At 42.4% G+C, this 16664-nt stretch overlaps 1 protein-coding gene across 13 annotated transcripts in view; it reads left to right on the top strand.

Annotated features, from left to right (window-relative positions):
- ELAVL2 (ELAV like RNA binding protein 2) overlaps positions 1-16664 on the top strand; it is a 170390-nt gene that overhangs the window by 59721 nt on the left and 94005 nt on the right. Inside the window, exon 1 of one of the 13 annotated variants that reach the window (XM_084628898.1) lies at positions 14384-14403. The exons of the other annotated variants lie outside the window; for them this stretch is intronic. The gene's annotated coding sequence lies outside the window, so the exon portion shown is untranslated. Of the gene's footprint in view, positions 1-14383; positions 14404-16664 lie in introns of those variants that run through there. 13 annotated transcript variants of the gene reach the window in all.

Here is a 16664-nt window from a genome sequence, read left to right as displayed (position 1 = left end):
ATTGTTTGACCAGTAAGTAGGAGATAGTCTTTAGGCTTAAAGCACTTCTGTGTTGTGTCATGTAGTTGTCTTTTATTCTAGCTGCAACTAAGCATTGTGCATTAGCACTGTGTTTGATTAACCTTCAAGAGCACTGCAAGGCTGAAACACATTTTCGAAACACTGCAATCAGTCCACAACACATGTTACATAAACATTATTTCTGTTTTACAGATGAAGGAAAAGGCAGAGGTCAAGTGATTTGCCTAAAGTTAAACAGCATGTCCGTGCCAGGACTAGAATCCTGGAGTCCAACTCCCAATCCGCAAGAGCTTACTGCCTAGTAAATTCCATTGTGTTTATCTGTGCCGCACATTTTGGCAAAGCAATAGGAGAATATGAGAGGCACAGAAACAAGCTGGCTGTTACTTATCACCTTATTATCTTCTAGTTGTTTGCAAATTGATCGCATGATTATTTGCTCCATTATCTTTCCTGGTACAGAAGTTACGGTGACTGGTCTGTAATTCCTCAGGTTGTCCTTATTCCATAGATAGATAGATTGGCACAATATTTGTCCTCTTCCAGTCCTCTGGAATCTCTCCCGTCTTCCATGAGTTTTTGAATATGATAGCTAATAGCTCATCTCCTCAGTCAGCTCCTTGAGTATTCTAGGATGTATTTCATCAGGCCCTGGCCACTTTAAGACTTCTAACTTGTCTGAGTAATTTTTATCGTGTTCTTTTCCTATTTTACCCTCAGATCCTACCTCCTTTTCACTGGCCTTCATTATGTTAGACATCCAGTCACTACTAACCTTTTTGGTGAGAACTGAAACAGAAGTCATCTAGCACTTCTGCCGTTTCCACATTTTCTGTTGTCTTTTCCCCTTCATTGAGTAACAGCCTTACCCTGTCCTTGGGCTTCCTCTTGCTCTAATGTAGTTGTAGAATGTGTTCTTTTAACCCTTTATGTCTCTAGCTAGATTAGTCTCATTTTGTGCCTTGGCCTTTCTAATTTTGTCCCTACCTGCTTTTGTTTCTGTGTGTTCATGCTTTGTGATTTGGCCTAGTTTCCACTTTCTGTAGGACTCTTTTGAGTTTCAGATCATTGAAGATCTTCTGGTTAAGCCAGGTTGGTCTCTTGCCATACTTCCTATCTTTCCTACACAGTGGGATAGTTTGTTCTTGTGCCCTTAATAATGTCTCTTTGGAAAATCTACCAAATCTCTTGAACTGTTTTTCTCCTTAGTAGTTTTATATCCCATGGGATCCTACCTACCAACTCACCGAGTTTGCTAAAGTCTGCCTTCCTGAAATCCCATTATCTTTATTCTGCTGTTTTCCCTCCTACCATTCCTTAAAACTGTGAACTCTCATGTCATTGTCACTTTTAGCCAACCTGCCTTCTGCTTTCCCATTCTCAACCAGTTCCTCCCTCTTTGTCAAAATCAAATCTAGAACAGCCTTCTTCCCTAATTACTTTCTCCACCTTCTGAAATAATTAGTTGATGATCCCTATGTAAATGTGCACAGACTTAATTTAACGTGGGTTAACTCTACCAGCGTGTTTTCCATGAGCATAATCCTCTATCTTTCTAAAACTTAGAAAAAGCATGAAATGTTTTCATTGCTCTTCAGTCACTTTAGGCTATAAGCACATGAAAATGAGATCCTTCTTGAGTTCCTCTGCTGTGCTGTTTTGTCCTAGTTTGCTGCAGTCACTTCATGAACCACTAGCTATGATGCTAGAACTTCAAGCTACAGCCTGTAAATTAGATCTGGGCCCATTTCTGGTTGGTGAAGGTGAATGTCTCCTTTAAGGAGGGCAAGATCTCCTCTCTATAAGAGAACTAATTTACACTGTGGCTCAAAATCACTTCCTTGCTGATAAACTTGCTGACTTTTGCCAACAAGTGGTGCTTAGGGAACTCTAGCAATAACTGGAGTCCTCTATTTTCTCACTCCAGTCAAATGTGGCCTTTTATGACTTGGTTGTGCTGCAGCTATTGCATTGGTGGTGTTTGCGGACTGACATAGTGAGGGATGGATGATTTGGATATTCTTGCTGTGAGTCCCTTAAATCTTGTCCGGTACCTTCAATACCCTAGGCCGGTTGTGGGCAACCTGCGGCCCGTGCCACTTGCTGCAGTCCCATTGGCTGGGAACCGCAGGGGGCCGTGCCTGCAGACCGTCAGTGTCAGCAAAATGTCTCGCAGCCTGCCGACCCTGATGGGCTGCCGACCACTGCCCCAGGCCATAAGATGGTGGCATAATTGGAGATACTAGCCAAGGTATTTGGAACCACTTTGGAGTAAGTTCTTAGGGTGTAGTAATGGACAGTTGCTCATCTTTGAGAACTCTCATATACTGGGTTCTGATACTTCTGCTGTTCAGTGTGTACTGTGGGTTCTTAGGAGGATTAGTGACTGTGTGTGTGATGCACTGTCTAGCTCTCTTCCTTCAGCCTGGCTGGTACAGATAGGCAACGGGTAAGTTGTTCAGTGGAGACTGGTGTTTAGGTCACATCTACCTGAGACTCTTTGGAGAAGATAGGAAAAAATGCTTTAAGGTAGATGACTAATTCTGCTCAGTTAATTGGGGGAGTCTGCTTGTTGTCACATAGGCGTGCCACCTGTGGGATCTCGTGCACATTCAAGCAGTCAAGGATCCAGCTGACACATGGTTTAGGGCTTCTCCACAGGGGAAGCGAACTGGGTCAGCTATTCCAGCATAACTCCCCTGTGCAAGACTATATTCTGGAATAAAAGTGACTTTTGAAGTAGAGTAATTTATTCCAGAATGAGGTTGCTTACTCTCTTCTGGAATATCAACACACGGTCGTTACTATAGGATAGCTATGGTCAACTTCCCCTTTTGTAGACGAGGCCTAGGGTGACTTTCAATCTGTGCTTGGCTTGAAGGCTGTGACCTCTGCTTTTGGATGCAGGCTTTGCCATAGTGCTCTCCTTGATTTGAATTACTGCACTTTGCTCTTCTTTTCTAGCATCTTGTAGACTATTGGGGAGGCTGCATCTTGTGCAGAAACTAGAGATTTTTGCTAGACATGCTTCTCATCAAGATCACATTACACCACGCTCTGCTCTGGCTGCTTGTTTGCATGCAATCCTACGTGTATGATGGATAGAGATCAAAAAACCACTTTGGAATCTTGATGTGAAGGTGAACATCTGGGTTGCTGTGGCATAACAAGGAAAGATCAAATGAGGTGCTTGTGTGGACAGCTCCGAGGTATAAATGGGAGTGCTGCTGCTGGGCGCACTCAGGGGAGGGGCCCTAGATTTGTAGCTGTCTTCTCTAGTGGCTTTCTCCTGGGATCCTCTGACAGCATCCTGCAAGTTACCTTTTAAACCCTTAAGAAGGGGAAGCTTTTAAGGAGAGGCAAAGGTGTAAAAATGAGGTAAACTCTGTTGATCCTGTCCCTTAAAATCATATTTCAGGGTATCAACCAGCCACTGATGATAGACAGGGCTCAGGGAAAATAAAAAAAACCCCAAATGGGGATGAAGGGTTTCTTTTATTTACAACTTTTTCTGAGGCATCTGGTGCTGGTTACTCTCACACAATACCAGAGTAAATACATTACTAGTTTGATTTCGTACATGCTAGCTTTTATCATTGAAGTACCTACAACAATTGACATTTAAAAGCAAACTTGTCAAATGTGCATGAACATAAGAAGCACTGTATGTATGTGTATATATTTGCAGATGATACGAAATTATTCAAGATAGTGAAGTCCAAAGCAGACTGCAAAGAGGTGCAAAGGGATCTCTCAAAACTCTGAGCAACAAAATGGCAGACTAAATTCAGTGTTGATCCAAAGTAATGCACGTTGGGAAAACATCCCAACTATGCATAAAAAGTGTTGGAGTCTAAATTGCAGTTATCACTCAGAACTTGGAGTAATTGTGGATAGTTCTCTGAAAACATCCACTCATTGAGCAGCTGTAGTCAAAGCTAACGGTGTTAGTAACCATTAGGAAAGGGACCGTTAATAAGACAGAAAATATCATCATGGCATTATATAAATCCCTAGTACTCCCACACTTGAATACTGGATGCAGTTCTGGGTGCCCCATCTCAAAAAAGACCTATTAGACTTTGGAAAAAGTACAGTGAAGGTCAATAAAAATGATTAGGGGTTTGGAACAGCTTCCCTGTGAGGAGGGATTAAAAAGACTTGGACTTTTCAGCTTAGAAAAAAAACTACTAAGGGGGGGGATATGATTTGAGGTCCATAAAATCATGGATGGTGTGGAGAAAGTGAATAGGGAAGCATTATTACCCCTTCGCAATCACAAGAACTGGAGGGTCACCCAACGAAATTAAGAGGCAGCTGGTTTTAGAACACATGTAAGGAAGTACTTCACACAACACGCGGTTATCCTGTGGAACTTACTGCTAGCGGATGTTGTGAAGGCCAAAAGTATAACTGAGTTTGTGGAGGATCGATCCATCAGTGGCTAGTAACTAAGATGGTCTGGGGTGCAGCCCCATCTCTGGGTGTCCCTAAGGCTCTGACTGCCAGAAAATGGGACTGGATGACAGGGGATGGATCACTTGATAATTGCCCTCATCCGTTCATTCCCTTTGAAGCATCAAGCATTGGCTGCTGTCAGAAGACAGGATACTGGGCTAGACAGACCATTGGTCTCACCCAGTGTGGCCATACTGATCTCTCCTGTTTGCTATAATGTGCTTACAGAGAGTCTCTTTCTTGCTGTTTTTTTTAATACACTCAAAATACTTTTTCAATTTTGTTTTTTAACCTGGAGATGTTTAAAACCTGCCAAATTTTGAAGGTGTCTTTTTGCCTCCTGTCAACACTCTGCTTTCATCAGGATGATTTCAGCTTTCATTAAGTATTCATCTTAAATGACTACTGACTTTTATTTTTTAGGAGAATTGGTCCTTTATGTTCTAGGTGTTTAAGGATGATTGAGAGGGCTGTGGATCAAATGATTCTCCGAATGGATACTAATTGTGCAGGGAAAAGGCTTTTTGATGAAGATGGTACACTAACAAGAGTACCGTTTGGTCTCCATTGGAATGTATGCTTAAACGTGTAAATGAATATTAACTTGGTGATGTAGCTGATGAAGGCATAAACTAGTCTGTAACTTAAATGCAGGGTTAATGTGTTATCTCCTTGGACAGAAACAGCAAGACTACTGAATTCCATGTAGTACTACTTACCAAACGTTTCCTGATGTTATTTTGAAGGGTAACAGAAATAAAGACTAATTTGAGGGTTAATAGTGGGTGGAAAGGTATTGTCATACTGTGTCTTTTTAAACTGTCTGAACATGTCTTTGGGATTTAAAAAAAAAAGGGGGGGGACAAGAGAAACTTTTTCACATAAAATTATTTCAGATTTAACAACATTCTGCTTCATAATCTCTGCCAGGGATTGAAAGTATCCACTTGCTACTGATCAATGGAGACCTTTGCCACTAATTCCTGCAAAACTTGTTTCTTACAAAAACCATCTTAGATCTTTTATGCTTGTAAAGAATAACTCAGATGTAAACCTTTATGGTGCTTCCTGCTTGAGGCTGCAAACAAGTGCAGCTGCTGCTAGGGAAGGCTGTGAGGAAGAGTGGAGGCAGGCCCCGGAAAATGAATAGCTGATACAAGGCGGTGATGCTGTGGGTGAGATGAGTGGAGACCATCCAGGCTGCTCCAAGTAGGCATGGGGCTGGAGGAAGAATAAGGGAGCAGACTGTGCCCACAGCATTCAGAAGTACGTGGGTTTGAAGGGACCCAGCCTTTTACCCTCCAAGTAACCAGATGGGAAGGGTGTGTGGAAGGGATTTAAACTTGTTAGGCAGCCATTATCCAGGAGCAGCTCCAAAAGATGGAGGCCCCTAACTGTTGTAAAAGGCAGCAGCCTGGTAAGAATCATGCCACAAGGTGTCTTCTAGTATGTGTCTTAAACAAGATTTGACCATATCATATAATGGTTTCTCATTATACTTGTACCATTAATACTGAAAACCAGCTCTGTCCTTGATATCCTTCTCTTCCATTTGCCAGACTGGCTTGTAAGTCTACATAGGGAAGAATCAGCATTGTGGAATGATGGGCCTTTTTTTTCCACTGCTTTTTGTGCCAATCTCAGACTTCTGCAAACCGAAGCCTGTCCTGCTGTGAAGCTTAAGCTGACCACTGCTGTGCTGGTATCTTTGCGCCCATGAAGGGAAGATGACTTGTCCTGCTTTATGTAGCACAGCTCTTTCAAAGTGGTTCTCTTCCATTTTTTAAGCTAAGATTTTTGCATTTGGAATGCTTGGGGTAGGCTCCCTGAGCGTCTCTAGTTTCCCCTCACTATCTAGCCCTCCCTTACCAAACTCTCCCCTCCCCTCTCCCGTAGTGTTCAGCAATTACTTGCCTGCTTTTGCAATAGATTGTTTCCTGCTTTGTTGCACAAAGGGTTGGAGGCTCTTCTTGGGATTCAATAAGGTAGGCTTCCACCTGACCACGAGAATCTCTGTGCCTGCATTGTGAGCTAGTCCTCCACTTTCCAGGCATATAACTTGGGATTGCTCTGGAGAGCAGCAGAGAAATTTTTGAATAGACACTGCTAGATCCTTATCAGTGCCTGTTTTCCTGTCCTACCCTTTACCTTTCCATTCTTGTGCTCTCAGTGTGTATTGAGAACTCATTCACTGTCTGGATTCCAGTCAGGTAGGGGAAGAGCTTCTGTGATGCTGCTTGATCATTCCACCACAGTTGGCAGAAGACTACCCTTCTTGATGCTGTTTAGACAGTCTCAGTCCAGGGAAGAAGGTGCTGTCAACCGACTGACTCTTTTTTCCTTTGGAGTTAGAGGGCTTCTGAGACCTTGAGTGACTTGTTCCCCTACGTAGTATGGAAGGCTCAGAAGCGAATGCTGAGGGCTGCTTCCTCTGATCGTTTCTTGCTGTGTAGTCTTCTCCCAACAGGAGACTTCTCATTCCTGTCGGGAGATGCCCTGATGACTGGCTTGATTCTAAGCTGCTGCTGCTGAAGATGTTGATACTATCTGTATATGGTTCTTTATCCAGGTAATGTTGAAATACACTAGGTACATGTTTTGCTGTCGGGATCATCTTCTAATTCTTACCTTATCCCCTTTCAAGGGATCAAATATGAACAGGATGCATAAATCCCAAAAGATATTAACACGGTTCCAAGGTGCATGTACTGCTTGGAAAGACCTTAGTTACTTTAAATTGAAAAAATCTCTGTATGATACTTACATGTGGCTTGCTTGTGCTTGTCAGTGCCGTTCTATCTGGTGTTCATTTCTGTCGCCCCATGCATTTGGGACCAGGGTTGTACTTTGGCAAGACACAGATCATTTCAGAACCTCCTCTGACATCTCTCTCTCACAAGATGAATTGGCTATTTTAGGATTCCCTAAAGGGAACTACTTTCACCTTCTGGGCTACTGACACTTAGTCAAATGGTTTATGGCGTCCAAATGCCATAGTATAGAAGTTTTTTAAATTTTTAGTCTCTCACCACCATTCCTCACCTCCATCTCTTCCCCCCCTGCCCTCCCTCCATTTGCCTTTCTACACTGTGGCAGAAAAACTTGATCCAAGGATCTAGGGGCATCTGGCATATCATTACCTTTAAGTGGTTGTCTAATATGTCTAATGTGATCTCAGTATCCTGTTTTGAAGATAGGGAGTGTTGAGGCCTCATGTCCTGGAAGTTATTGAAAACACTGTGGAACAAGATTGCTGTATTCTACATGGGCAGAGCAACTAAATCCTTTGCTCAAAGAAATGGTGCCAGGGGAGAGAAGCTATAGAGCAGTGGTTCTACCCCAGGGGTTACACAAAGGTCTTTTGGGGGTACGTTAACTCCTCTAGATATTTGCCTAGTTTTAGAACAGGCTACATAAACACTAGCAAAACTAAAATTTCATACAGACAACTTGTTTATATTGCTCTATAAACTATACACTGAAATGTAAGCACAGTATTTGTATTCTAGTTGAGTCACTTTATATGGTGAAAATGACAAAGTAAGCAATTTTTTGGTAACTGTGTACTGTGACACTTGTATTTTTATGTCTGATTTTGTAAGCAAGTGGTTTTTAAGTGACGTGACACTTGGGGGTATGCAAGATAAATCAGACTTCTGAAAGGGATCTAGTAGTTTGGAAAGATTGAGCACCACTGGTGTAGAGCACATCCCCTAGTAGGGGCGGAATAGATTGTATCCTACTGGAGAGTGGTATTTCTGCTTCTAGGCCATGGGCAGTGTCACCTGGGCAGGACATTGCTGAACAGACAAGATAATACTGACTCATCTAATAGCTGGCATATTAGACCTTTTATTCTAGAGATTCTTGCACAGATCTTAACTAAATGGCCATGTTGCTAAGCAGGAGGAGATGGAGACTTTAGTTGTACTGTTAGCATGTTGTTGACCACAACTTACTGTTTTCTCTTGTGAAGCAGGGAATTCTGTAAAGTATCCCAAATATTGTGAACCTGATTAAAGAGATTTCTCATTTCTTTCTAACTTCCAGTGCTTGAAGCTTCCCACATGGAACTTCAGTAAGTTTACTTTTGGGGCTCCTTGAGTTACTCAAGGAGGCGTCTGCTAAAATTACTCCTCTCTTTCCCTGTGGAAGTTACCTTGGATTTCTTCACAGAATGTCTTTTGGCATGGCTTGCAATGGAGCTTGCTTAGTTTCAAATCCAGCATATTGTGTGTATCCTAGCACTTTATCCTCTCATGCTGCAATCTGTGGCTGAAGCATGTTACTGCTGATACAACCTGCTATTTCTTGCCCTTTTCTAAATTTGTGCCTCTTAGTTGCCCACTCATTAGGTAGCTAGGTTCTAGTACCTACTGCCAAACAGTCATATAGGCGTGTCTCCGTTTTTGAGCTCCCTCTAGCTTTTCCTTTTTTTTCAGGGCTTTCACTTCTTTCAGATTCAGAAAGCAGAAACTCATTTCATTTTTCTACCCTTATTAATGCTTCATTTAAGATCTGGTCCTAGTTTGTGCCATGTGTAGGTCATTTCTTTCCCTCTTTCACTCATCCTTCATTTAGGAGTTTTTTCCAAGACCACTTTCATGGACTAGAATAGCTCTTATGCTAATCTGTAGAGGAAGTCTGATATTTTCTTGTGGCTGCTGGTTGTGACATGATCAGACTAATCCTCAAGTTCTACTTTGCATTTTGTCTGTTTAGCCGTCTGGAAACCTTTGTTTCAGACCCTGGAGCCAGATGTTTATAGCCAACATATTGGTTGGAGAAATATCCTGCTTCTAGAGGAAACCTGTAGGACTATGTCATTTAATTATTTTCTTAAGCATTTTGTACTTTGAGTTGCTATCCTTTTTGTGCAACAGATTCTTAATTTCCTCTAAGAGGCTTTCAGGATAATGTGTATGTATGGAGAGACAATTTCTTCTAGGAAGATTTTTTTTTTTTAGTAATTTTTTTCAGTGCTAATTGAATACACTCTACCTCAAGTTTTAATTCTTGCTTCCCAGAGAAGGGTTACTTAGCTCAGCTTCTTTCATTTGTAGTAAGAATGTTGCATTTTTTCACTATCTTATTACCACCTCTATATGGCAGTTGGAGGATGACTGCTTTCTACTTCCCATGTGTTGACTTCTCTTCCAGATCAGTGGATCTGGTGCAGGAGAGAAGGCAAACTCATTTACCTGTAACTTTGACAACTTTTTTCTTTTAGGGATCCCCTACCCTGCACATGCCCTTTCCTGTGTTGTACATTCTGTATTTTGTTAGCATGGGATTCTTTTATCTGTTGTCAAGACAAGGCGGAGTGTTGTATGGCAGCGATTCTCAAACTGGGTCAGGACCCCGAAGTGGGTCACAAGCCCATTTTAATGGGGTTGACAGGGCCGGCATTAGACTTGCTGGGACCCAGGGCTGAAGCCTGAGCTCTGCCGTCGCTCAGCAGGCAGGGCTCAGGCTGTGGCCCCCCTGCCCTGGGGTCATGTAGTAACCTTGTTGTTAGAAGGGGGTGGCAGTGTAATGAAGTTTGAGAACCCCTGTTGTGTGGGATTAAAATATCATCATTCTGACACTGACCTAATGATAGGTTTCAGAGTAGCAGCCATGTTAGTTTGTATCCACAAAAAGAAAAGGAGTACTTGTGGCATCTTAGAGACTAACACATTTATTTGAGCATAAGCTTTCGTGAGCTACAGCATCCGATGAAGTGAGCTGTAGCTCACGAAAGCTTATGCTCAAATAAATTGGTTAGCCTCTAAGGTGCCACAAGTACTCCTTTTCTTTTGACGTAATGATTGTCGTTTTGTCTCCGCAGCCCTGGAAACTTTTTCTTTTTCTTTTTTTTGGGGGGGGAGAAGGGGGTCAGTTCAGCAAGAACAGTTTAGTTTCTCTCCTAAAAAAAAAAAAAAAAAAAAAAATCTGCCTCTGTTTTGCTGGATTGCACAGATGTGGTCATGCGTGTTAGTTCATATTCTGAGCAGTGGATTTGTGCTGGGGAAAAATCAGAATTTTAGATTAGAAAACACTTTGCATTTCTTCCCATATCCTCCTGATATATCACTTACAAAATTTTAGATGAGGTAGACTCTAACTTTCCTTAGGAGTGGGAAGACTCTTTAGGAAATCCATTATGGCTTTCTTGTAGCTTTAACTTTTAAAAAAAGCTTTTTGTTCAAATCCTCTCATGATATTGGCTCCTCTTTCTTCATTCTGTAACACCTGTCTGAAGACTGCGTACTGTATTTGCTCCAACTGCTTGTACTCTAAGTGAAAGTTTGAACATCTTGTACAACAGTTTGCTGTCAGGACTGAATTTATGGCTGTTGGTTGCACTAACATGCTTTTTACAGTGTCATGTTCCTAAACTTACAGGAATGCTTATGTGATTGGACAAACCACAAAGGAAACTTAATCAGACTTAATCTTCACTTAGCCATGCATATTGACATGCGCAGCTAGATGAAGTCAAGCTTAAGTAGACTGCCAACTAAGGTGACCGACTGTCCCTATGCTATAGGGACTGTCCTGATATTTGGGGCTTTGTCTTATATAGGCACCTATTATTCCCCCCTCACCCCGTCCCAGTTTTTTTTCTACACTTGCTATCTGGTCACCCTGCTGCCAACCCCGACCTGGCTTGAACATTTGAGTGGCCTTTTGAAGTAATCTATCAGGGCCCCTTCCTACATCTTCACGAAAGTAATCAACTCCGGTTTATTGTGATAACTTGCTTGGCACGTGATCAGCTAAATTATGTGGGGCACACTCTTACTTAATTGAATTACTTCGTACAGAGAGGGGTATTTCTCAATAGAGCACCATTTACTTGTACAGGGGGGCGTGTGTGTGAGACTTTTTAAATGTTAAGGGACAAGTTTCAGCATAAACAGAGGATTTGGGAAGCTGCTAGGGTCCTCAATTATTTGACAGGTCTTTGTGCGTTCTGGTGCTTAGGTCAAGAAGAAAGGGGCATGCCCTTTTTATCCCCAATAGTAGATGGTGGTGGGGGGGGAACCTGTTAGAACATCCAGGGGGACTTCTGCTGTGCCAGATCTTGAATACTTTTGACCTGTATTGAGACTCTGATGTGTAATATGCAGAGACCTGAAATTGATCTGGCACACTGAATAGAAAATAAGACCTCCTTGCTAAATACGTAGAAATAAAATGCTTTATGCGCTGCAGAGAAGTTACTATTTTCTACTTTGTGTACCTGTTACAAATATAACAATGATTCATATGTTCTTGAAAGTAAGAGTTGGTAGTTGGCAGGCAATGGTGCTCATGTTGTGAGCAGACCTGTAATGGGGTGGGGGAGGAAATGTAGTGTAATTCAAGCCCTCCTTTATCAACACTGTCTGAGCTAATGGATGGCAAAACATAGTTCATTGTAAATAGAAGCTTGTAGAGTGGCAAGGGAATATCTACGAAGTGAAAAGTTACTCTAGAAGCTGATTTCAGTCAACTGTGTTTTGGGGTGCTTTAGAAAAGATGAAGCTTCATTTTGTCTGGGCAGCAAAGGAAGTGAAATGCTATTGGCTGTGTTGATAAATTCTGTTTTAAGTGCGGGGTGTCATACTACAAAATGAGCTAGTTAAATCCTCTGATATACCAAATCCTGAGTCAAACACCTGAAGGCTCATTCCTGAATAAGAAATAGTACTAGGCTGAAAAATGTTCTGCTTATGGGATAAGAATAAAAGCAAACAATGACTTGGAAGAATTTAGTGGTCACCTAACTAAGAGTGTAACTATTTTGAAGATGAGTCTTCGCCTTTATGAAGAATATGTAGACCAAGGACAGAGGAGGGTGGGGAAACTTGTAAAGCTATAATGTTAGACTAGAAAGCATCTCTCTCAAACCAGTACCAGGTGAGGTTCTGTGTTGGGCAATAAGTAGGTAAGACTAGCTTAAAAGAAACCTGCTTGATGAGGCTGGTCCTCTTTCCTCTGGTCATAAGCTGTCTAGTGCTGCAGGGTGTTCAGCTATATCAAAAAATAAAATGGCTTGTCAGACTAAATCTTAAACAGAGTGTAAAACACATTAACCTGAAGTCACATTCTAGCCACAAGCTGCTGCTTTTGTTTTTTGTTAACTCTCAGTTCCAAAAAAGGCTACTGCCTCTGGCTTTCAAAATGGCTTTTAAAAAAAACAAACCCTGCACTTGGATCATAAAACTGTAGAGCTAGTATTTCTCCTATAAACTTGAGGTGTGGGGACTGCTCTTGAAGTAGATGTTTGCCAGTAGAAAGTCACCAGGCTCTGGGGTGGTAGAGTAGAACAGAAATGGGATTACAGCTGTAGAATTCTTCTTCTACTATTAAACTAGCAAGAATACGTGCAAATAGGAATGGTATGAATACTGCTTTTCAACATTTCACTGACTAAACACTTATGCATTTGTGAAATACCAAAGGTAAATGTTGCCAAGCTCCGAGCGCAGTGCCCTCTGAGGTGTGGCCAACAAAGCATAAATGGATTCCACAGTGGTGGAATTCAGTGAAAGAGCTACCTGTCCTCTGTCACAGAAGCAGGGGAGTGAGCACAAAACTTCCAACAGTGATTCTCTAGGTTGGAGTAATACGGCTGTCTTTTAGATGATAAATTTATTGTGGTTCAACTGAAATGAAACCTCTGATGTTAGTGAAAAGGCATTCGGCTTGCTATAGCCAGTGAAGGTCAGTCAGTCCTCCCGTCTTTCAGCAGGTTTGGAAAAGAGTGATGTGGAGGGAAGGACTTCTAACAAAAGTATCCTTCACTTTCTCTACTCTAAAAATCTAGAAGAGCACTTATCAAATCTTTCAGGACTTCAGAAGATGAGGTGGAACTGTACTTCAAAACACCTACTAATAGAATGCTATAAATGTTTTTCTTGGGTGTCTTTTTTTTAAAGAACTTAAGATTTTTATCTTGCACAAAATCACTCGTTTTTTCTATATGTGCTTCAATAATGGAAGCTTGAAAAATAGTGTATATGAGACCATTTTGAAATTGGAGTGGGAGGGGAGTAGTGGTGGAAAGACTTCACCTGACACTGTCTCTTTTGATGGTGGGATGGAGAGGAGGCTGCCAGTTATCTTTCCTTGGTGCACAAGAAAAGGCAAAAGGAAAGTTAGTACCAAATCTCTGCACAGAGAATGGCTGGGTGTGTTACTGATGCTTGAGATGTGGGGTGGATTTCATGGGAGTTAGTGTTAGCACATGTATCCTCTTTACCTACTATCCTTATTTAGCCCATCAGTGAGTAAGCATTGAAGCCTTGTAAAGTTTCAATAGCTAGAATAACAGTGGTAATTACAAATAGAGAACACTCTGTTTCTCTTGCATTAAGAAGGCATGAAGCTGTGGACTAAAACCCACTGTCTTGCAGCTGCTCTGTACTGACTTGGTTTCAGATTTCCCAGGCTTTCATGTGATTGGGATGTATACCTTCTCCTCACCTGGAGAAATCCATTGTCTCTTGGCAGCGGTTTGGTTTGTCAACCTAGGTAACTTCAATTGGATATGGCTTCTTGTGCCCTGTAGCAGAGAACTCTGGGATTCCAGAAGTGGCAGACTAACTTCTTCACTATTACCTAATACTCTTGCATCAGATTGAGAAGTGGGCATCCAGTGTGGCTTTTTTCTTTCCAAATGTGGTTATTATGTACTATATGGTTTTAGTCCCTTGAACAGATTTGTGAAATTGCAGCTGGATATCTGAAAACTTTAATATCTCCTCACTCTTACCCTTTCCTAGCTTTGCCAAAAATATTCAAAGGGACAATGTGCATGAAAACTGGATGCATTCATTGAACAAGGGATTATTTTATGATCCTCCGGAGTTCCAAAGGTTATAAAACGATCCTTCTTTGCCTCGGTTGCCACCGATGGTAGATGAATGGCCAAATCTCTCTCTTCAGAAGCAAGTAAGTGGCCAATGAGCCTTCAATTCTGGCTTCCTTTTTAACCTTGAATCTACATTTCCACCCCCTTTATCTCCCCAAGTCACTTCCTACCTCTTTGCACTATAGAGCAGTGGAAGCAACCTCTTGCTATTGCTGGTTTTACATTGCAGCAATTCTTTTTTTCCCCCCTCTCCCCCTTTCCTGATCAGTATGTCCTTGGACACCTACAGCCCCCCAGCAGAGCTTTAGGCCATCTCAGGTGTGGACACAGCAGAGGATGATTCCTCTGGACACAATCTCTGTTGGAATTCAAAGTGTTTATCCTAGTTTCATGGCTCAGCCATTGGCAGTCTCCTTTCTTCCCCTTCACCCCACCTCACCCCCTCCCCAAAAATTCCATGGCCCGACTGAGAAAAGGTACAATGGTTGTCTGCTTAGGGATTTGCTCCTCTGCTTCCAGTCCCCAGCACCAGAGGAGGAAGTCCAGTTATCAATTGCAGGTAGACCCTTTCCCTTGTGCCTTCTCCCCCGTCATGAGAATAATCTATAAGGCTCTTGGCAGAGGAGTTAGTCACACTCTTAAGAAGGAAGTTCTATGACCCTCTCAAAGCATAGCCCACTGTAGAGAGAACAGGTTATGGCGTTCCTCTTAAATCTTTCTCTGAAAGCAAGGAAGAAAACATTATCAGCCTCCCCTGAGGTGTTACGTTACAAATGTTTTTAGTCATTTAAACCTGGGTGGCTGTGGTGGCGGCCTTGGGGTGAGGCAGGGGTTTTGGTATCCTCCCTTATTCCTATGCTTCCATCACTGGCTCAGCTCCTTTCAGAAGATCTCTTCAGCAATTTGAGAAACCAGATTTCGTGTCTGAATGTAGTGTTAACATGTGATCTTTGGCTTGGCAAGATTGGCAATGGAAATGGCAGAGAGAGTCTATCAGGTGGAACTTTTGCTTCCAAGTGACTCTTGTGGGTTAGTGGGTTCAGAGACTTGCTTCATCTCTGGATCAGTTGCCACTTGAGAAACTGGCCCCTCCACTGTTCCCTCACAAGTGGACAGAGCACCTTGTAAAGCATGCTGCTGGAGGATGCTGATTGTATTTTGCTGCCCAGGCTGGAGTGGCAGGGGAACCCTGAGCTCCGCTGGAGCAACCAAGAGCAGAAGCCCTCAGCCTGGACTGCCCCAAGCCCTGGCTGGAGTCGGGGGAGAGGTCCCGAGCCTGGGCTGCCTGGCTTCAGCCACTGGGAGCAGAATCCCCAGCCCGGCAGGAGCTGCTGGGGGAGGAAGCCAGGAGCTTGGTGCCCAGAACTGCAGCAGGAACTGCAGCGGGGGCGGTGGCAAGAGGATGGGACGGAAGCCCTGAACCATACCTATGTGCTAGAAACTAGTGGAAGGCCACCAACTCAATTTATACAGGCTATCCTACAGTTAGACCAGGTCACTAGTCACTGTAAATGGTTACTATCTTCAAACCTGGGCCTTAGAAATGAAAGGTCCCATATGCCACTACGTGTATTCCCCGAGCCAGACCCTTGGAATTCTCCTTTCAAGAATGAAGCTTGCATGTGTATAAATAAATATAGTGATCTTCAGATAAGAGTTAACTTAAGAAAATTCTTGCCAGAAGCTGTGTTCATTTTGGTATCTAACACCTTTCCCTTCAGCAATTGCTAGCTTGTAAACCTTGCTAATGAAAATGGTAAATTTTACACTTTGGTTTAAAAGCTTGGTAATGTGGGTCACAGAACTTCACCATAAAATGAATGTTCTCTACTCTGATGTCTGCTTAAGTGAACTGGGTAAGCTTGATTTGAGATGCCCGTGAGGCATTGTTAGTAAATCCTATAACCGTGCTAGCACTTTTTGCATCTACTTCTACTTGGGAGCTACAGCACATCTCTATACTGAAGGCACCCAGGTTTTAGGTTACAGTTTGATTGGAGGAGAGGGGAGAGAAGAAACAATCTTGTTTGCATTGAGCCTACTGTAATTAATGACAACCTCCATATTGCTGGGTCATTCAGAATTCTGTTGAAAATTGGATGGAACCATGTATAAAGAGTAGATGACTCAAGTTGATAACTATACTAGGTCAAAACCTACTGGTACAGGTTTCTGGGTCAAGTAATTCAGTTACAATAGGCTTAAAAAATAATTGATACTACTTCAATTACATTTTGAGTGGACCCTCTCAACCAGCTGAATTACTTTACCATTTATTCTTTCCATGGTCTATCAATAGAAGGCTGATGATGATGATGCTTTCTGTCACCTGCCTCACTAA

The sequence above is a fragment of the Lepidochelys olivacea genome (genome assembly GCF_965140295.1).
Source record: "Lepidochelys olivacea isolate rLepOli2 genome assembly, chromosome: 5".
Classification (NCBI taxonomy): Eukaryota; Metazoa; Chordata; order Testudines; family Cheloniidae; genus Lepidochelys; species Lepidochelys olivacea.
This window is presented reverse-complemented; position numbering and strand designations above follow the sequence as displayed.